Raw genomic sequence first — 19652 nt, 5'->3', positions numbered from 1 at the left:
CAAGGTAAAAGCCATCTCCTTTCCTGTCTATAATTATGTCACATAATTACTCAAGCAAGATCACATAGTATCACTTCACATTATAAAAAAAGAAAAGTGAAAGTAAATGTATCCTGGAGGAGTTTTGAGACCTAACCATCATGTAACAGCAGGAGCCCAGGGACTGTGTCAAGCACTGGGTCGGAAGGTGACTGATCAACTGGTTAGAATATAAGGTAATAAGTGAATGTTTCTCACTATTAAATAATTTTCCCATATTATAGGACAAATTTCTTGATAAGGACTTGTGAATTTAGTTCTAACACTCTACACTGTGAGAATGGCTCTTGGAATCTTGGAGAAAGCAATGCTCCACATTAGGTGAAAGAGAAATAGAATAGCCATGGTATATGGTAATAGAAGGGATGAAGAAAACTCAGGGAAGTTGACATGCTAGATTGGTGAAACTAGAGAGATCACCAGATAACTGCGTTCCATTTGAGGACATTAAAATTAGTACATTCACAAGAGTGATGAGAAATGCTCTGGTAAGAATGGCATAAGCATCACTGAGACCTCAGTGGTGCCTGCTTTCTATGTAGATGACTCCAGGGATGGTAGGATGATGTAGTATTAGGCTCACTATCAGTAAAAGAAATACAGAATTATGAAATAATAGGGATCCACACAGCAGAGCTTAATTGTTAAAAGCAAGCAGTTACCATAATGAATAATGACATTGTAATTGTGGCCAGAAACACTTGACCTGGAGAATTTTAAGGAAATGGTTATTGCAACATAATTGGGAATACAGATGGCTACCTAACCATGGTGTGTGTCTTAGTCCATTCCTGCTGCTGTAACAAAATAGCTATGCACTAGTGGATATAAGATGCACTAATGGATATAAGAAATGTAGTATGTAAAGATTACTTAGAAAAAAATCTAGGTAATTTATAAATAATAGAAATTTACTTCTCACAGTTCTGGAGGACTCAAGATCAAGGTGCCAACATATCTGATGTTTGGTGAAGCCTCACTCTCTGCTCCACAGATGGCACCTTGTTGCTGTGTTCTGACATGGCAGAAAGGACAATCAGCTCCCTTGGACCCCCTTATAAGCAATAAATATCATTCATAAGGGCTCTGCTCACATGACTTAGTTGCTTCCTAAAGACCCCCTCCCCACTTAATACTAACACAATGGTGATTAAGCTTCAACATATAAATTTTGGGGTGCCATACTCAGACCATAGCAGTATAGCAAATAAATAAAGTAATTCATAGGCTGAGAAGTAATTACTTAAGCCAAATAATCGACTTCAATCAGTTTTTATCTAAAAAACAGAATAACTGAAAGAGAAGTTGAATCCTCAATCTCTAGGCACTAAGGACTCTGCAACACTATGGCAAGTGTGTATGATAGTGATTTATCCAATCCTTCCACCAACAGACTATACCAGAGCATTTACTCAGAAAATGTGTACTAAGGAAAGGGAACTATCTAAACATTTTGGGGATTATTGGACAGATGTTCCAAGTTGCCATTAATATCTAGGGATCTCATTCTCCATCTTTAACTCAAACAAATTATCTCAAAGGTGAAAAGGGGGGCAGAGTGGAGACACCTGCTATTAGCTCAACTTTAATTCTTTTTTCTCTTTCTGGAATACTATTTTGTATTTTTCTTGTTACTTTTACAGAAACATGATGCCTTTAAAATTACGATTTCTACACATGTATCTTGTTTTTCAAATGGCTGTTAGTGGAAATTTTGATGTCCTATGACTGGTCACCTCCTAATTAGAGATAAATATTTCTCTTTGATTTCTTTTGTCTTTGAGCCACATCAACTATTTTTTAAGCTGAAGGTCCATCTAGATTTTCACTCTTACTTTACTGGGATACAGTATCAAGTATTTTATTCATAAAAGATCTATCTATCTCTGTATCTTTTTATCTATATCTTTTCTAAAGAAATTGTTTTCTGTATATATAAAAAATATAAAGCATATATTTCTTACATATATTAAATATATTACTATAATTTTTTTCTGAAGAAATTACCTGATATATATATATATATAGGATATATAAATATATATATATACACACACATATATATTTTCTGAAGAAATTTTGAGAATTTATACACATAAATATATGTAAACATATTTTTACATATGTTAAATCAGTATTTTAATAAGTGTCTAAAAATGTACTTATTTTGTATATTTTAGTTGACATTTCAGCTTGTAAATATGCAACATTCCTCCCTTCTCTGCAGTTTGCTTTTTATGGTTTCAGTTATATCATAAAACATGCTGAGAGAGAGACATTACATTCATATAACCCTTATTGTTATACTTTTTCTAGCTTATTATTAGTTATTGTTGTGTTAATGGAAAAACCAAACTCTGTTAAATATTTTAGAGGTTTATTCTGAGCCAATATGAGTGACCACAGCCCAGAGAAAACAGAAATCCAGAAAGCTTTGGGTAAATGGTTCCAAGGCACTCAGCTTATAGTTTGGTTTTATATGTTTTAGGGAGACAAGAGTTATAGTCAAAGACAAATCAACACATGGAAAGTACACATTGGTTTGTCCTGAAAAGGTGGGACACAGACAGCTGGGACTTAAGAGTCATAGGTAGATTTTAGGGGTTCTTTAGTTGACAATTGTTTGAAAGAGTTAAGCTATTATTTAAAGAGGTGAAGTCAGTAGAAAGGAATGCTCCAGTTAAAATAAGGGGGCTGTAGAGGCCAAAGGACATGCCATGTAGCTTAAACCTCATAGGTAACAACCCTTAGAAGGAATAGATGGTATGTGTTTCTTTTAAGGTTTCTTAAAAGTGTCACACTCAGTTTTTTAAGGTGCCACACTCTCCTAGATCTAGGAAAGACCTAAACAGGGACGGTTTGGCTGCATTATTGAAGATTCTCCACAGATGCAAATTTATTCCAGAAAACACAGCTATGTAGGGTCATTTTAATGGTGCCAAATAAACATATTTGGGGCTAAAACACTTGTTTCTTCAGGGTCTGCTATCTGTCATCTGATAGCATACAAGAGTCAAGTTGGAAGTAAGCAACATTTTACACGATTAATAAAACACCCATTTAATGAGATTTTATGGTTTATAAGGTATGACTTAATCACTGCCTTTCATGTCCTTAGATCTTGTTTATAATTTGGTATCTTATGGCTACAAAGATTCTACTTTGTTAGTCTTTTGTTCTTTTATTTTAAACTTAATGCTGATCAACTTTGCCAAAATTCCAAAAGGAAGGGAGTATAACAAGGAGTGTATGAACACCTTCCCATCATTGCCAGGAATATAGTTCTTCAGGTTTCTCTAGGGTCCTGCTGGCCAACAGGTGGTCCATTCAGTCAGTTGGGAGGCTTAGAATTTTATTTGTGGTTTACAGTTGTTAATTTCTTAGTGTACATAATTTATAGATTAAATTTCATCATAGTTATGTATGTATAGGAAGACACCCTGTATATATAGGGTTTGCTATTATCTACAGTTTCAGGCATCCACTGGGAGTCTGGGAATATATCTTGCATGGATATGGTGGGGCTACTATATGTGCGTGTGTGTGTGTGTGTTCGTATACACACACACACACACATATATATGTATTTATATATTAATATAATTGCATGACGGTATCCCAGTTGCTCATAAGATAATTAATAGAATATAAGGAGTCTCAGAACTTAGAATTTATGGCTTTTACTTTTTATTCTACTGCCTATATATTTAAATCCTATTTCTCATTTGTTTTGTATTTTTCATTTTGTATTATTAACTGCTCATTCCCACCTCAAATTTTTAAGACTAATAGTAGCTTTCTTTTTATTTACACTGCTTTATTTTCAATGCATATTTTCATTCTGAAAATATAGTAAGAGCATCATCTTTGTGTTACTCGGGAGTAAAACTTCAACCAGAATGCCTGGTTCCCACAACAGGAGCTGAGCCCTAGCCCAGGCCGCCTGGGTGAAAACCAGGAACTCTAACCACTAGACCCGACTTGTAGGCTCTTAGCCTCTCTAACCTGGAAGAATGGGGAAAGGGGCCCCAGAGGCAAGGTGAGTTTACTGTTTGAATAAAAATTGTGGACCCAAACAGTTTTGCAGAAGAGCAATTTATTAGACAGAGAGAGAGAGAGAAAAGGCAGTTCCCACACCGCTGTGGGAGGTGAACCCAGAGAGGGAATCCATTCAGGTAGAAGCAGCTGGAGTTTTAACCCTTGAGTTATTCCCTCCCCATTCATGTTCTAGTTTAACGAGAGGAGTTCTTTTAAACTTCCTCTGGATTGATTGATCTTTGACTCTGTTACCAGATTGGCTACTTGTTTTACAACACTGAGTTACAGAGCTTTTGGCAGGAATTTGGGGAAAAAGAGCCCTAGCTGGCTTATGGGCAGAGAAACAGGTAGCTCTAACTGGCCCGTACTGGGGAAAACCAGACAAAGAACTCTACCTAGCCTGCAGCAGGAAATTCAGAAACAAAGAGCCAAAGCTGCCTGAAGCAGGAAGCCAGGAACTTCCTACACTTGAAACCACCCCCCTCACAGACCCAGGAAGAGAATTTCCTCTAATAGTATCCCTCATTTGAAAACCTTTGTTTATTCTTGCCTTGATAGGTTCCACCTCCATTTTCTGTCTCATTTATTGCACTCATATTAGATGAGTCTCATATGTCCTGAATAGTTCTTATATTTCTAATTTTATCTCATATATTCTCTTTGTGTTTTTGCTCTGTGATTTGAGAAATATCAAATTTAATCTCTAATAGAGAGTGAATTTCTGTTATATCTAAACATTAAAACAAATTCTCAAGAGCATTTTCTTATAGTTAGTTCCTCTTAATTCGATAGATAGCAATTTGCTCTTGATTTTCTGAATTATCTCAATTTTTTTCCCTTGGGATTTATTTTATTATTTATTCTATGTTGTTAAATTTATTTTTTATTTCATGAATTTTCTTCATATGCATATTAATCCTGAGTTGTCTATTCTTTCATGTGGTAAAAATTTGGTCTGATTTCTCTGCTGTATAAGTGGATCTTATCTCCAATTAGTATTTTAACAAAATAAGAATGACAGATGCCTGAACGTACCTGGGGCTTGATGGCTACCTGATAAGCTTCTAATTTAGATTTTTTTTTTTTTTTTTGAAAGCAAAAACCTTTCATTTATTTTTCTTGTCTTTTTTTATAAAGAGTGTCACCCTGTCACCCAGGCTGGAGTGCAGTGGCACGACCTGGGCTCACTGCAACCTCCGCATCCCGGGTTCAAGCGATTCCAGTGCCTCAGCCTCCTCAGTAGCTGGGATTTTAGAGTCATGCGCCACCACGAGCAGCCAATTCTTGTATATGTTGTACTGATGGGGTTTCACCATGTTTGCCAGGCTGGTGTCTCAAACTCCTGACCTAAAGCGATTCACCCACCTCAACTTCCCAAAGTGCTGGGACCACAGGCATGAGCCACCACGCCCGGCCAACACCTTTAATTTTATTTACTACTACTATATTTGCAATTTTTAACTAAATAAATAAATTTGATTTGACTTTGAAGCATTTATTTTCTTAGAAATAACTGTGGTAGGCCGGGCGCCGTGGCTCACGCCTGCAATCCGAGCACTTTAGGAAGCCGAGGCGGGCGGACCACCTGAGGTCAGGAGTTCGAGAAAATGTAAAATTAACCGAGAGTGGTGGCGCATGCCTGCAGTCCCAGCCACTCAGGAGGCTGAGGCAGGAGAATCACCTGAACTCAGGAGGTGGAGGCTGCGGTGAGTCAAGACCATGCCACTGAACTCCAGCCTGGGCAACTAGAGCGAGACTCTGTTTCAAATAAACAAACAACAAAAACCAACTGTTGTAAAATTTATTTATCCTTCTCTAAAAATTATTTTCTTTTCGCAGCTCCGTTTTTTTTGTTTTGAGATAAGAGTCTCGCTCTGTCGCCCAGGCTGGGGTGCAATGACGCGATCTTAGCTCACTGCAACCTCCGCCGCCAGAGTTCAAAGGATTCTCCTGCCTCAGCCTCCCAAACCACCGGCACCACAGGTGCGCGCCATGGTGCCTTGATAATTTTTTCGCATTTTTAGTAGAGATAGGATCTAATTTAGATTTTAAGAGAAGCTTTTCCTACAAGGTAAACAGAGAGGTCTTCAGAAGCTCAGAATCAGGAAGTTATTTTTCTTTAGGGAGCCCACTTTCCACGGATAGTTATTTGTTTAATAGTTTGCTTGTTTTCCCCAGGATATATATTCAATTTATTTAGTGATCATTCTATTAACTTTGGTTTGATGTAAATGTTAACCTTAGATGTTTTCTAATTGCCATTTCCTTGTGCCCATCTTTAGTAACTCCTGACTATAAACTTAAGTTTGCAACAATTCCTTCCATAGACCATGTCAAATACTCTTCAGATACTATCTTATTTAAACCTCAAATTAATTATCATTATGATATTTGCGTGAAAGTACTGAGGCTTAATATGTTGACTACATAAGTTTCTATTTGAAAGTACGAATTATGAATCAAAATCTGCATTTTTTACCACCAGGATATAGCATCATCCCTTTTCCATTGTAGCGCTTTCCTGCTTTTCATAATAGCTATTTCCACACTTATTTATTAGTATGTTTTCCTTTCAAACTATTTATGCTTATATTTTATTTTGATATGACTTTATTTGAAGATTGGAACTTTTTATTACTACTGGCTGAAACAAAATTATACAAAAATATTTTTGTTCATGTTACATATACTTAAGTAATATGGATTCTTAATAGCTTTATCAATGTGTCTACTGGTTATTATTTTATTTTTATTATTAAAATATTATCATTTTGAGAGACAGGGTCATCCTCTGTTATGCATGCAGTGGTGTTATCATAACACACTGTAATCTCAAACTCCCAGGCTCAAGTGATCCTCCCACCTCCTGAGCAACTCACATGCAGACATGCAATACCAGGTAATAATTTTTTAAAATGCAAATTTTATATGTATATGCAGGCATTTCTTGACAACTCAGAATGGAGATAATGTGGAAAATATGCATAGTATTGTCAAAATAGTTATTAAGAAATTATTTTAGGCAGATAGAGAGGAAAAGATGTCCTTGGAAACTTTTGTTTCTTTTAAAGCAGCTCCAGAAATGTTTCTTGTCTAGAAGAAAGCCTCAGCTCTTACAGTCAGGCAGGTAAGGTTTGATATGCAAATGTGGGCCATTAGAGACTGGGCCCACCAAAACATGGCAATTCCCACCATTTTCTTTTTGCCCCGACATGTGCCTGACAACATGGCTGTCCCCACATATATCCCCAGGTGTGTAGAACATCTGGGCACCATGCATTTGCATATCGAAGTGCTAGGGTGGGAGGGCCAGGTTTTTCATGGACTACAAGGATGACATGCATGGTCAAACCAATCCCTTGAAGCCTATGCAAATCAGACACTACCTCCCCCAATCTCCTCATATAACAGGCTGTCTTCACCTGCACTGGGAGTTTCCCTTCTGGACCTGAAGCCCCCCTCCATCACTGTACAGGGAGCATCTTCTTTCTTGCCTATTAAACTCTCTGCTCCTTAAAACCACTCCATGTGTGTTTGTACATGTTGTTTTACCTAAATCAGTGTGAGACTAAGGACCCTGGTGTTCCTCCACTCATGGAGGCCCTATTAATATTTTATCTTGTGCTTTCTCTAGCTTTCTCAGTTTTTATAAAAGCATCCTTAACTTTATAGAACCAGCATATCTAGTCAGGAACATGAGGCAGATTTCAACCAACAAACAGTAGAAAAGAGCTACACCCTTGACATTAGCCAGGGGGGATAATTTCAAGCTTACAACCATTCAGTGTTTATCAAAAGGTTACTTCAAAGAAACAATATGTGTGGAGGATTGCCTGAAGGATGTAAAAATCATATATTCCTCTGGTTTCTATAAAATGTACCTCTAGGTTTTCCCACCTTCAGAGTGGTGTATCATATTGTTCTTATAGCAGATATCCTTTGATCAAATTATGCTTTCATGAGATGTCATCAACCCATGTGGAGCAACTTGTATTAAGAAATCTTACTATGTTTTAGTAAAGATTATGTTCATTACAGCATAAAATGTTCTTTTTTTTGTATTTTTAAGCTTTCTTTTTTTGAAGACCAAGAACGGTTATGCCACAACTAAACAATTACCTGTTTTTAAATTTTTTCCTATAATCAGTTGTGAGACATTGAAGGTTGGCTGTTTTAGAAAGTTCGTATTATGTTTGTAGGATTGTTTGCCATCATGGTTAAATATTCAATTTTATTTTAATACCACTAATTACTTTGTTTTCTTTTTTCTTTTCCTTTCTGTTGTTACATTATCTTGATCTAACTTCTGAAATCTGATATGACACCTTAAAATGTTTCTGAGAAGGAAATAAAATAATTATCTGATGCAATCAGAAAACAATTTTGATGGGCAGTTAGCGTTGTTTTCCAGCAGTCAGTAGAAACACTTAATATTGAGGTACTGTGTTAGAGGAACTTCCAGGGTCAGCTAGGGGCTTTCTTTCCAGGGCAGGGCTTTGCTCCCAGAGCCTCTGGCTCCCAAAGCCTCTGGCTCCCAAAGGTGGGGCTCAGTGACTCAGGGTTTTAAAACAGTAACAAATCCAGTAAAGGATTCAAAGATCAACTGATCCAGAGAAAGTCTGAAAAAAACGCCTATCATTGGACTAGAACAAGAAGGGGAAGGGAATGACTTGAGGGTATAAGCTCCAGCTGCAAAAGCCTGCAGCAGCACCCTCTCCTCCCCCCACCCCCTTTCACAGCGTGGAAGCTGTCCTTTCTCTCTGCCTAATAAACTGCACTACTGCAAACTCTTTGTGTCCATGAGTTCTATTGGAGCTGTAATACTCATGGCTACACCAAGGCCCCCTTCCCCATTCATCAGAGATGGAGAAGCTAAGAAGCTGAGTTTCAGAAAATACCGTTGCATCTGATCCGGTTACAATATGATTAATCTTTAGCTCACGATGACCTTAAGACAAATACCAATACACTCAGGAGAAGTGTGAGAATTTTTAGGGAAAATTAAAACTTCAAACGAGACACCTCTAAGAAAACTGTGCGACATAGTAAAAATCCTTCTTCAAATTTCTAAACTTTTAATGTTTTAAACTTATTTTCTAAATGTTGGGTGATAGAATATCAACTTTTTAAAAGAGATGCAATGTGCTTAGAAATATCAACAATATATCCAGATAATAATACACTTGCCACATCCTGACCCACATATTTGTTCATATTACAATCCAGCAATTTACTGATATTATTTCACTTATATCCTTAATGGGATTATTCAAACAGATTTTTTTGCACAAAGATACCCTTTCAAAAAGACTTATTAAATTTGGTGGATAAATTCAAATAAATAAGAAAGTCTGTTTTAAGCATAACATTACGCTGGATATATAGCAAGCTCATTCATAGCTAAATGATTGTTATTTAAATAATTCTTAGAGTGAATTAATTTTAAAATATTAAAAATAGCTTGCTTTTTTTAAAAACAATTTTTGGTGGATAATAAGCCATTGCTAATTAATGGGATATTTATATCATGACACTACACAATGCTTTCACTAATATATATGCAATGTTTTCCAATTTATATTCTTAATAGATTTTTTATTGCTCACTTTTCCCTAATAAAGCAATCCATACAATATTCTTTCTTGCTGCTGAATTTACCAATTGCGGAGCAAGGGAAAGAGAAAATGAAAGTATGTACCAAAATTGGTGCCTTAATGTATCTTACTCAAATTCAGAAAACTAGTACTCTGTGAATAATTTAGTTTTAATATAATTTTATGCATATTTGCTAAACATGCTTAATATTAAAACCACTTATTGAATGCTGTTCATAGTCACTAATAATGTAGTACAATTTTATTGAACATTACACACATTTTTCTAATAGTGCTTAGATATGCAACTTTAATCTTAGGATAAGGGAAAAAAAGGAATAAAGAGCCAAGAATTGTGTGCTTTAAAGAACTGAAGAAAAACACTGGCTGACTTTTTTTAGTTCCACTTTTAGTGTATGACTTTATTAATATTTATAAGTTGGATTAATTCTCTTTTAAAAATAAAAAAGTGAAACATTTTGAAAACCTACATTTAACCAACTCTTTGACAGTATTTCTTTCTAAGACTAGGCAAATATTGCAATGGCTTGAGATATAAATATTTACATAAACTGCATACTTTTTTTCTCAATATATTTGTTGACAAATTACTGCATTAAAATGCAAACAAAACAATATAGAAGCATAAAACATTTTATATTGACTGTTTTGTGGCTCCTTGAAGATGTGTACTATATTTTTACAGGAGAAATTTTTTAAAACATTGTAATCCAATTCTTGGGAAAGGAAATATGACAGAACTATTCAGTTGCATGTATAGAATCATGTTCAAGTGTGTAGATTAAACTGATCACTATCTAGGATGAATGATTACATTCTGTACCAGAGATAAACAGCAAATTATAATTTGAATTTTATGTAAATATAGAGTAAAATTATGTAATAAATTGCTTTACTAGGCATCATATTCAGTTATATTAGAATCCCTGGTTCAGCAGAGTGCATCTGTTTTACATTAAACATATAAAATAGATAATACAAGTATATAATAACCAGATGTTGCTGTCAAAATATATGGTACTATCTGTATTTCAATTAAGAATCTATTTTTTCTTGCTGTGAGACTTGTTTACATTCCCAGTGAACAAAACTTCAGTTTTTCTATCTGAAATGCTATGTAACAAAAGTAACAAAAAGAAGTCTCATAACATTAGCCATGAAAACTTACATTTGAAAAGTAAAAAATATATACATTGAAAAAGGTCAAGGAAAACATTACATGGGGAGAAGAAGCAACATTTTTAAATGGATTAAATAAATTAGAGAAAATTCAGTAAGGAGTTAAAAGAAATAACAGAATTACATATAAAGATAAATCATTTGTTAAGCTAATACTATCTACTAATAACTCTCATACAATTGGTAGAAATCTTTTTAGAACCCTAGCATCCGAGCACATTGCTACAAAATAATTCTAAATTTCAGTTAAAAAATATATAAATCCTTTTCTCTATGAATTATAAGATATCTATCTGGTTTTAGAAATGTCTTTTGTGTTTATTTTATCTATAAAGGCACAAAGAAATTACATGGAGGTTTGAGTTAAATGATTATTTATTACCAAGACCAAGCAAAAAAGTACCAAAATATATGCAAAATTTACAGTAAATTTATTGCCTAAGCAGAAGATTAGATATACTAATGAACTATTAAGAAAAACGTGACTATGTTACCATGGAGTCTTAATCTAGAGATAACTTACTTTCTTTCTATTTTAAAAAACAGTATTAACAAGTAAGTAATACTTATTTGTAAATTTTGTAAGCATTGAAAATTGTTACCATGGAACCTTACTTTTTTTTTTTTTTTTGTGGTATTATAAGTTCTAGGGTACATGTGAAGATCTTGCAGGATTGTTGCATAGATACACACATGTCATGGGGGTTTGCTGTCTCCAACTCCCAGTCACCTACATCAGGCATTTCTCCCAATGTTATCCCTCCCCAGCCTTCCCACCCCACACCGTCCCTCCCCTAGCCCCTCATCCCACAACAGACCCCAGTGTGTGACATTCTCCTTCCTGTGCCCATGTGTTCTCATTGTTCAACACTCACCTATAAGTGAGAACATGTGGTGTTTAGTTTTCCATTCTGTGTCAGTTTGCCGAGAATGATGGTTTCTAGATTCATCCATGTCCCTACAAAGGACATGAACTCATCCTTTTTTATGGCTACATAGTATTCCATGGTGTATATGTGCCACATTTTCCTTGTCCAGTCTATCATTGATGGGCATTTGGGTTGGTTCCAGGTCTTTGCTATTATAAACAGTGACACAATGAACATACCTGTGCATGTGTTTTTATAATAGAAGGATTTATAATCCTTTGGGTATATATCCACTAATAAGATTGCTGGGAATGGAATTTCTATTTCTAGATCCTTGAGAAATCATCACACTGTCTTCCACAATAGTTGAACTAATTTACACTCCGCCAACAGTGTAAAAGTGTTCCTATTTCTCCACATCCTCTCCAGCATCTGTTGTCTCCAGATTTTTAATGATCACCATTCTAACTGGCGTGAGATGGTATCTCAATGTGGTTTTGATTTGCATTTCTCTAATGACCAGTGATGATGAGCATTTTTTCATGTGTTTCTTGGCCTCATAAATGTCTTCTTTTGAAAAGTGTCTGTTCATATCTTTCACCCACTTTCAAATGGGGTTGTTTGTTTTTCTTTTCTTGTAAATCTGCTTTAGTTCTTTGTAGATTCTGGATTAGCCTTTGTCAGATGAGTAGACTGCAAAAATTTTTTCCCATTGTGTTGGTTGCCAGTTCAGTCTGATGATTATTTCTTTTCCTGTGCAGAAATTCTTAAGTTTAATTAGATCCCATTTGTCTATTTTGGCTTTTGTTGCCATTTTTTTTTTTAGAGTTTTAGTCATGAAGTCCCTGCCTATGCCTATGTCCTGAATGGTTTTGCCTAGGTTTTCTTCCAGGGTTTTTATGGTGTTAGGTCTTATGTTTAAATCTTTAATCCATCTGGAGTTAATTTTAGTGCAAGGTGTAAGAAAGGGGTCCAGTTTCAGCTTTCTGCACATGGCTTGCCAGTTTTCCCAACACCATTTATTAAACAGGGAATCCTTTCCCCTTTCCTTGTTTTTGACAGCCTGCATAGCCAAGACAATCCTAAGCAAAAGGAACAAAGCTGGAGGCATCATGCTACCTGACTTCAAATTATACTACAAGGTGACAGTAATCAAAACAGCATGGTACTGGTACCAAAACAGAAATATAGAGCAATGGAACAGAACAGAGGCCTCAGAAGTAAGGGAATCTTACTTTAAAACCATATAATGATAACAACATCATTTTATAGGTAGCAAGTAAACTCTACAATTAGCTTTATTAAGAATAATTTTAGGCTGGGTGCAGTGGCTCACACCTGTAATCCTAGCACTTTGAGAGGCCAAGGTGGGCAGATCATGAGGTCAAGAGTTCAAGAACAGCCTGGCCAACAGAGTGAAACCTTGGATCTACTAAAGATACAAAAATTAGCTGGGCATGGTGGCAGGCGCCTATAATCCCAGCTACTGAGGAGGCTGAGGCAGGAGAATCACTTGAAACCAGAAGAAAGAGGTTGCAGTGAGGTGAAATCGCATCACTGCACTCCAGCATGGCACCTGGCAACAGAGCAAGACTGTCTCCAAAAAAAAAAGAAGAATTTTACTTCAGTATTCAGCACTAGCACAGTTGACTGTAATCTCTCACAAAACTGTTTAAATCCTGAAACTTTTGTTTTTTTCTATAAAGTTCATGTTACTACTACTGGGAAGATGGTTCTGCAAATACGGACTAGCTGAAATAATTTTATATCAGTGAACTAAATTAAAGTTGAACTATTTTCTTTTTTTCAAATAAAACCAAATTCAAGTAATGAGGGTTTTATTTATCTATTATGCTCTATAACTTAATAGTTATGTCATTAATTTTTATGTGATAATCAGAGAAAATAAAAGTTCCAAAATAAAATGTTTTTAATACAAAAATAATTAAATCATATTATTCAAATTGAGACAATATGATGCATATTGGAGATCTAGCCTATATAAATTATTATATTACCTTTTAATTTACCTTAATTTCAAGTTTAAGTTTATAGGAACACTTCAAATAACTCTTCTCATTTTTCAGCAGAAAAATAAGATTTTTAAAAATGAAATTGATTTGCTATTTTATGCTGTCATATTTAATATTTTAGATAATTTTGAAGCTGCTTAGTAAATGTTCATTTCTGACAAAATTACTGTCTCAATTGCCAGTATGCTTCATAAAATAATAAAATATAGATGGAGTAATATTTAAGTATCTGCATCTATTATGGAGAATTGCCTTCTGGAGTCATGCATTATTAAAAGTTTCTAACAAGTTATAATGGATGTAAGATAGTAGAATATCATGTATAATGAGTGATTTAAAGGATCATCTCACTGTGCTTGTCAATGGTTTAAAATGTAGATAATAGAGAAGTATAAAAATATTAGGTTCAAAGTTTCTTATGTATCCAAGCTGTTAAAAGTCTTTTTTTTTTTTTCTTCTAATACTGGCAGGGCATAAGTGGCTGACACCTGTAATTCCAGCACTTTGGGAGGCTGAGGTGGGAAAACAGCCTGAGCCCAGGAGTTTGAGACCTACTGGATATATTAGTGAGACCTCATCTCTTCAGAAAACAAACAAACAAGCAAGCAAATACTAAAATGAAATAAAATAAAATTAATTTCTCATGCATATTTTAATGAATGGTTTTTAAGCATTATTAATTTTTGGCATTTGCCACATTTTCATATTACACAGTTATACTGGCATCACAAGTTGTTTTTTAATTCAATGCAATTTTATATAAAAATTAATATAATAAAAGAGTTTGTTTAGTCATGTAATCAAATTGCGGTGATCACATAGGTTTAATATACAGGCATGCCTCATTTCATCGGGTTTTACTTCATTACATTTCACAGATACCAATTTCTTAAAAACTAATGGTTTGTGGCAATCCTGCATCTAGGATATCTATCTGGTACAGTAGGCAGACAGCTAGACATGAGCTGGAGGGGGAGCCTCTGAGAAATGGGAATCTGAAAAATCTCGCACCCCAGAGACCACCTGAAACATGCATGCTAGATATGAGCAGAGAGGGTGGGAAACATCTGTGCAGGAACAAACACGCCTCAAGATGCCCAGTAATTGCTCACTTTGCAGTTTAACTGTTACAAGGTAGCTAGCTACATGCTGATAAGAGGAGAAAGGGCAAAGAGAAATTTCTAAGAGATACACAGGTGAAATATGCACAGATCTAATCGCCACCTTCCTGGGGTGGAGGTAATGAGCAATGCCACTATCAAGTAGAATTTTCATGCAACACCAGGCTCACACATGCACATCAACTGACAGTAAGGGAGAATCCCACAAACCTGGGGCAGGAACTAGGCAGGGAAAGGTGTGACTAAGTTAGAAGTGAGAAACTAGATGATATGATTTGGCTCTGTGTCTCTACCAAATCTCATCTGGAATTGCAATCCCCATGTGCCAAGAAAGAGACTTGGTAGGAGGTGATTGGATTGTACGGGCAGTTCTCCCATGATGTTCTCATGATAGTGAGGGAGTTCTCACAAGATCTGATGGTTTCTGTATTTTTTTTTTTTTTTTTTTTTTTTTTTTTAGCAATGGTGTGATCTTGGCTCACTGCAACCTCTGCCTCCCAGGTTCGAGCAATTCTCCTGCCTCAGCCTCAGGAGTAGCTAGGATTATAGGCATGCACTACCACAGCCAGCTAATTTTTGTATTGTTAGTAGAAACAGGGTTTTGCCATGTAGGCCAGGCTGGTCTTGAACTCTTGACCTCAGGTGATCCACCTGCCTTGGGGTCTCAAAGTGCTGGGATTTACAGGCATGAGCCACCAAGCCCAGAGGATCTGATGGTTTAAAAGTGGCAGTTTCCCCTATGCTCTCCCTCTCCTGCTACCTTGTAAAGAAGGTGCTTGCTTCCCCTTCCCCTTCTGCTGTGATTGCAAGTCTTCTGAGCACTCCCCAGCCATGTGAAACTGTGAGTCAACTAAACCTCTTTCCTTTATAAATTGCTCAGTCTCAAGCAGTTCCTTATAGCAGTGTGAAAATGGACTAATACACTAGACAAAGAAAAAGGTGGCCCCTTGGGACAGAGGCAAGAACTTAAAGAATCTGGCATAATAAAACTGCAACGCAGAACTCTCTGCATCTGGCGGCTCATTCTCTTGAACAGCCAACTCTGCCTTGTCTTTCAGTTGCACTTTCTGCACTACTACTTAACCCTTGCTGCTACTACTGCTGTTTTCAAGAAAGACCAGACTGCTCCTCTCTTAACATGGACTTTCTTCAATAAACTCCCTGCTGTTTATTTTCCTCCCAAAAACCTTTGTTTGTATTACTAATTGATCCCTTGGTCAAATTCTTTCTCACAAGAAGACTAAGAACTGAGGATTCCCCACACTTCTGAATAACATATCAGCACGATTTTTTTTTTTCTAATATGTGGTCACTTTGTGTCTCTGGTAATTGTTTCAGTAATTCCAATTTTAATTATTATAATATTTCTTATAGTGATCGTAATCTATGATCTTTGATATTACCATTGTAATTGTCTTGAGGTACCACACCTGTATAAGATGGCAAACAATTTAAAAATCTTATGTTCTGAGTGCTCCAACTACTGGCTATTCTCCTATCTCTCTTCTGCTTCTTGAGCCTCCCTATTCGCTGAAATACAACAATATTGAAATCAGGCCATTTAATACCTATATAATCACCTCTAAGTGATCAAATTAAAGGAAGAATTGCACATCTCTTACTTTAAATCAAAAGCTATAAATGATTAAGCAATCTCAGAATTAATATGAAAGGTCAAAAGCTAGGCCACCTGTACCAAACAGCCAAGTTTTGAATCCAATAGAAAAAAATCTGAAGAAAATTCAAAGTGCTATTCTAGTGAATAACCAAGTTTGTATTCAAGAGAAAAATCTGAAGAAAATCCAAAGTGCTATTCTAGTGAACGCACATATGATAAGAAAGCAAAACAGACTTATTGCTGATTAGGCAAAAGTTGTCATGGTCTGGATAGAAGATGAAAGCAACCATAACATTTTCTTATGCTAAAACCTAATCCAGACCGAGGCACTAATGCTCTTTAATTCTAAGAAGGCTGACAAAGAGAATGCAACAGCACATCAAAAAACTTATCCATCACGATCAAGTAGGCTTCTTCCCAGGGATGTAAGGCTGGTTCAACATACTCAAACCTATAAATATAATCCATCACATAAACAGAACCAAAGACAAAAACCACATAATTATCTTGAAAGATGCAGAGAAGGATTTCGACACAATTCAACAGCCTTTATGCTAAAAACTCTCAATAAACTAGGTATCGACGGAACATATCTTGAAATAGTAAAAGCTGTTTATGACAACCCACAGCCAATACTGTTTTAGCCCATACTGAATAGGCTAAAACTGGAAGCGTTCCCTTTGAAAACTGGCACTAGACAAGGGTGCCCTCTCTCAGCATTCCTATTACACATAGTATTGGAAGTTACATCCAGGGCAATCATGCAAGAAAAAAGAAATAAAGGGTATTCGATTAGGAAAAGAGAAAGTCAAATTGTTTCTATTTGCAGATGACATGACTGTATATTTAGAAGACCACATCGTCTCAGCCCCAAATCTCTTTAAGCTGATAAGCAATTTCAGCAAAGTCTCAGGATAAAAAATCAATGTCTAAAAATCACACGCATTCCTATACACCAATAACAAACAAAGAGCCAAATAATAAGCAAACTCCAATTCACAACTGCTACAAAGAAAAGAAAATAACTAGGAATACAGCTAACAAGGGATGTGAAGGAACTCTTCAAGGAGAACTACAAACCACTGCTCAAGGAAATAAGAGAGGACACAAACAGATGGAAAAACATTTCATGCTTCTGGTTAGGAAGAATCAATATAGTGAACATGGCCATACTGCCCAAAGTAATTTATAGATTCAAGGCTAACCCCACCAAGCTACCAATGACCTTCTTCACAGAACTGGGAAAAAACACTTTAAACTTCATATGGAATCAAAAGAAAGCCCACATCACCAAGACATTCCTAAGCAAAAAGAACAAAGCTGGAGGCATCATGCTACCTGACTTTAAACTATACTACAAGGCTATAGTAATCAAAACAGCATGGTACTGGTGCCAAAACAGAGATATAGACCAACAAAACAGAACAGAGGCCTCAGAAGCAACACCACACATATACAACCATCTGACCTTTGACAAACCTTACAAAAACAAGCAATGGAGAAAGGATTCCCTGTTTAATAAATGGTGTTGGGAAAAGTGGCTAGTCATGTGCAGAAAGCTGAAACTGGACCCCTTTCTTACGCCTTACACTAAAATTAACTCCAGATAGATTAAAGATTTAAACATAAGACCTAACACCATAAAAACCCTGGAAGAAAACCTAGGCAAAACCATTCAGGACATAGGCATAGGCAGGGACTTCGTGACTAAAACTCTAAAAAAAAATGGCAACAAAAGCCAAAATAGACAAATGGGATCTAATTAAACTTAAGAGTTTCTGCACAGGAAAAGAAATAATCATCAGACTGAACTGGCAACCAACACAATGGGAAAAAATTTTTGCAGTCTACTCATCTGACAAAGGCTAATCCAGAATCTACGAAGAACTAAAGCAGATTTACAAGAAAAAAACAAATAAACCCATTTGAAAGTGGGTGAAAGATATGAACAGACACTTTTCAAAAGAAGACATTTATGAGGCCAAGAAACACATGAAAAAATGCTCATCATCACTGGTCATTAGAGAAATGCAAATCAAAACCACATTGAGATACCATCTCACACTAGTTAGAATGGTGATCATTAAAAAATCTGGAGACAACAGATGCTGGAGAGGATGTGGAGAAATAGGAACACTTTTACACTGTTGGGGGGAGTGTAAATTAGTTCAACCATTGTGGAAGACAGTGTGGTGATTCCTCAAGGATCTAGAAATCAAAATTCCATTCCCAGCAATCCCATTAGTGGGTATATACCTAAAGGATTATAAATCGTTCTATTATAAAGACACATGCACAGGTCATTTTATTATAAAGACATATGCACAGGTATGTTCACTGTAGCAATGTTTATAATAGCAAAGACCTGGAACCAACCCAAATGCCCATCAATGATAGACTGGACAAGGAAAATGTGGCACATATACACCATGGAATACTATGTAGCCATAAAAAAGGATGAGTTCATGTCCTTTGTAGGTACATGGATGAATCTGGAAACCATAGCTCTCAGCAAACTGACACAGAACAGAAAACCAAACACCATATGTTCTCACTCATAGGTGGGTTTTGAACAATGAGAACACAAGAGGAATGTCACACACTGGGGTCTGTTTTGGGATGGGGGGCTAGTGGAGGGACAGTGTGGGGTGGGGAGGTTGGGGAGGGATAACACTGGGAGAAATGCCTGATGTAGGTGACTGGGGATGGAGACAGCAAACCCCCATGACATGTGTGTATCTATGCAACAATCCTGCAAGATCTTCACATGTACCCCAGAACTTAAAGTGCAATTAAAAAAAAGATCTATCTCTTACACACAGACACACAGACACACAGACACACACACACACACACACACACACACACGAAGGCTGACAGAAATGAGAAATCTGCAGGAAAAAATATACATATATATTTGAAAGTTGCAATGTTGGTTCATGAGGTTTAAGAAAACAAGCAATCTCCATAACAAAACTGCAAAGTGAAGCAGCAACTGCTGATTGAGAAGCTACAGCAAGTTTTCCAGAAGATCTAGCTAAAATAATTGATGATGATAGCTACAATAAGCAATGAATTTTCACTGTAGACAAAATAGCCTTATTATTATTATTTTTAATGTGCTATTGGATTCAGTTTGT

This window comes from Aotus nancymaae, unplaced genomic scaffold, assembly GCF_030222135.1.
Source record: "Aotus nancymaae isolate 86718 unplaced genomic scaffold, 86718_ANA_hifiasm-v0.15.2.pri h1tg000088l, whole genome shotgun sequence".
Taxonomy (NCBI): domain Eukaryota; kingdom Metazoa; phylum Chordata; class Mammalia; order Primates; family Aotidae; genus Aotus; species Aotus nancymaae.
The sequence above is the reverse complement of the archived record's forward strand: the minus strand, read 5'-3'. Positions refer to the sequence as shown.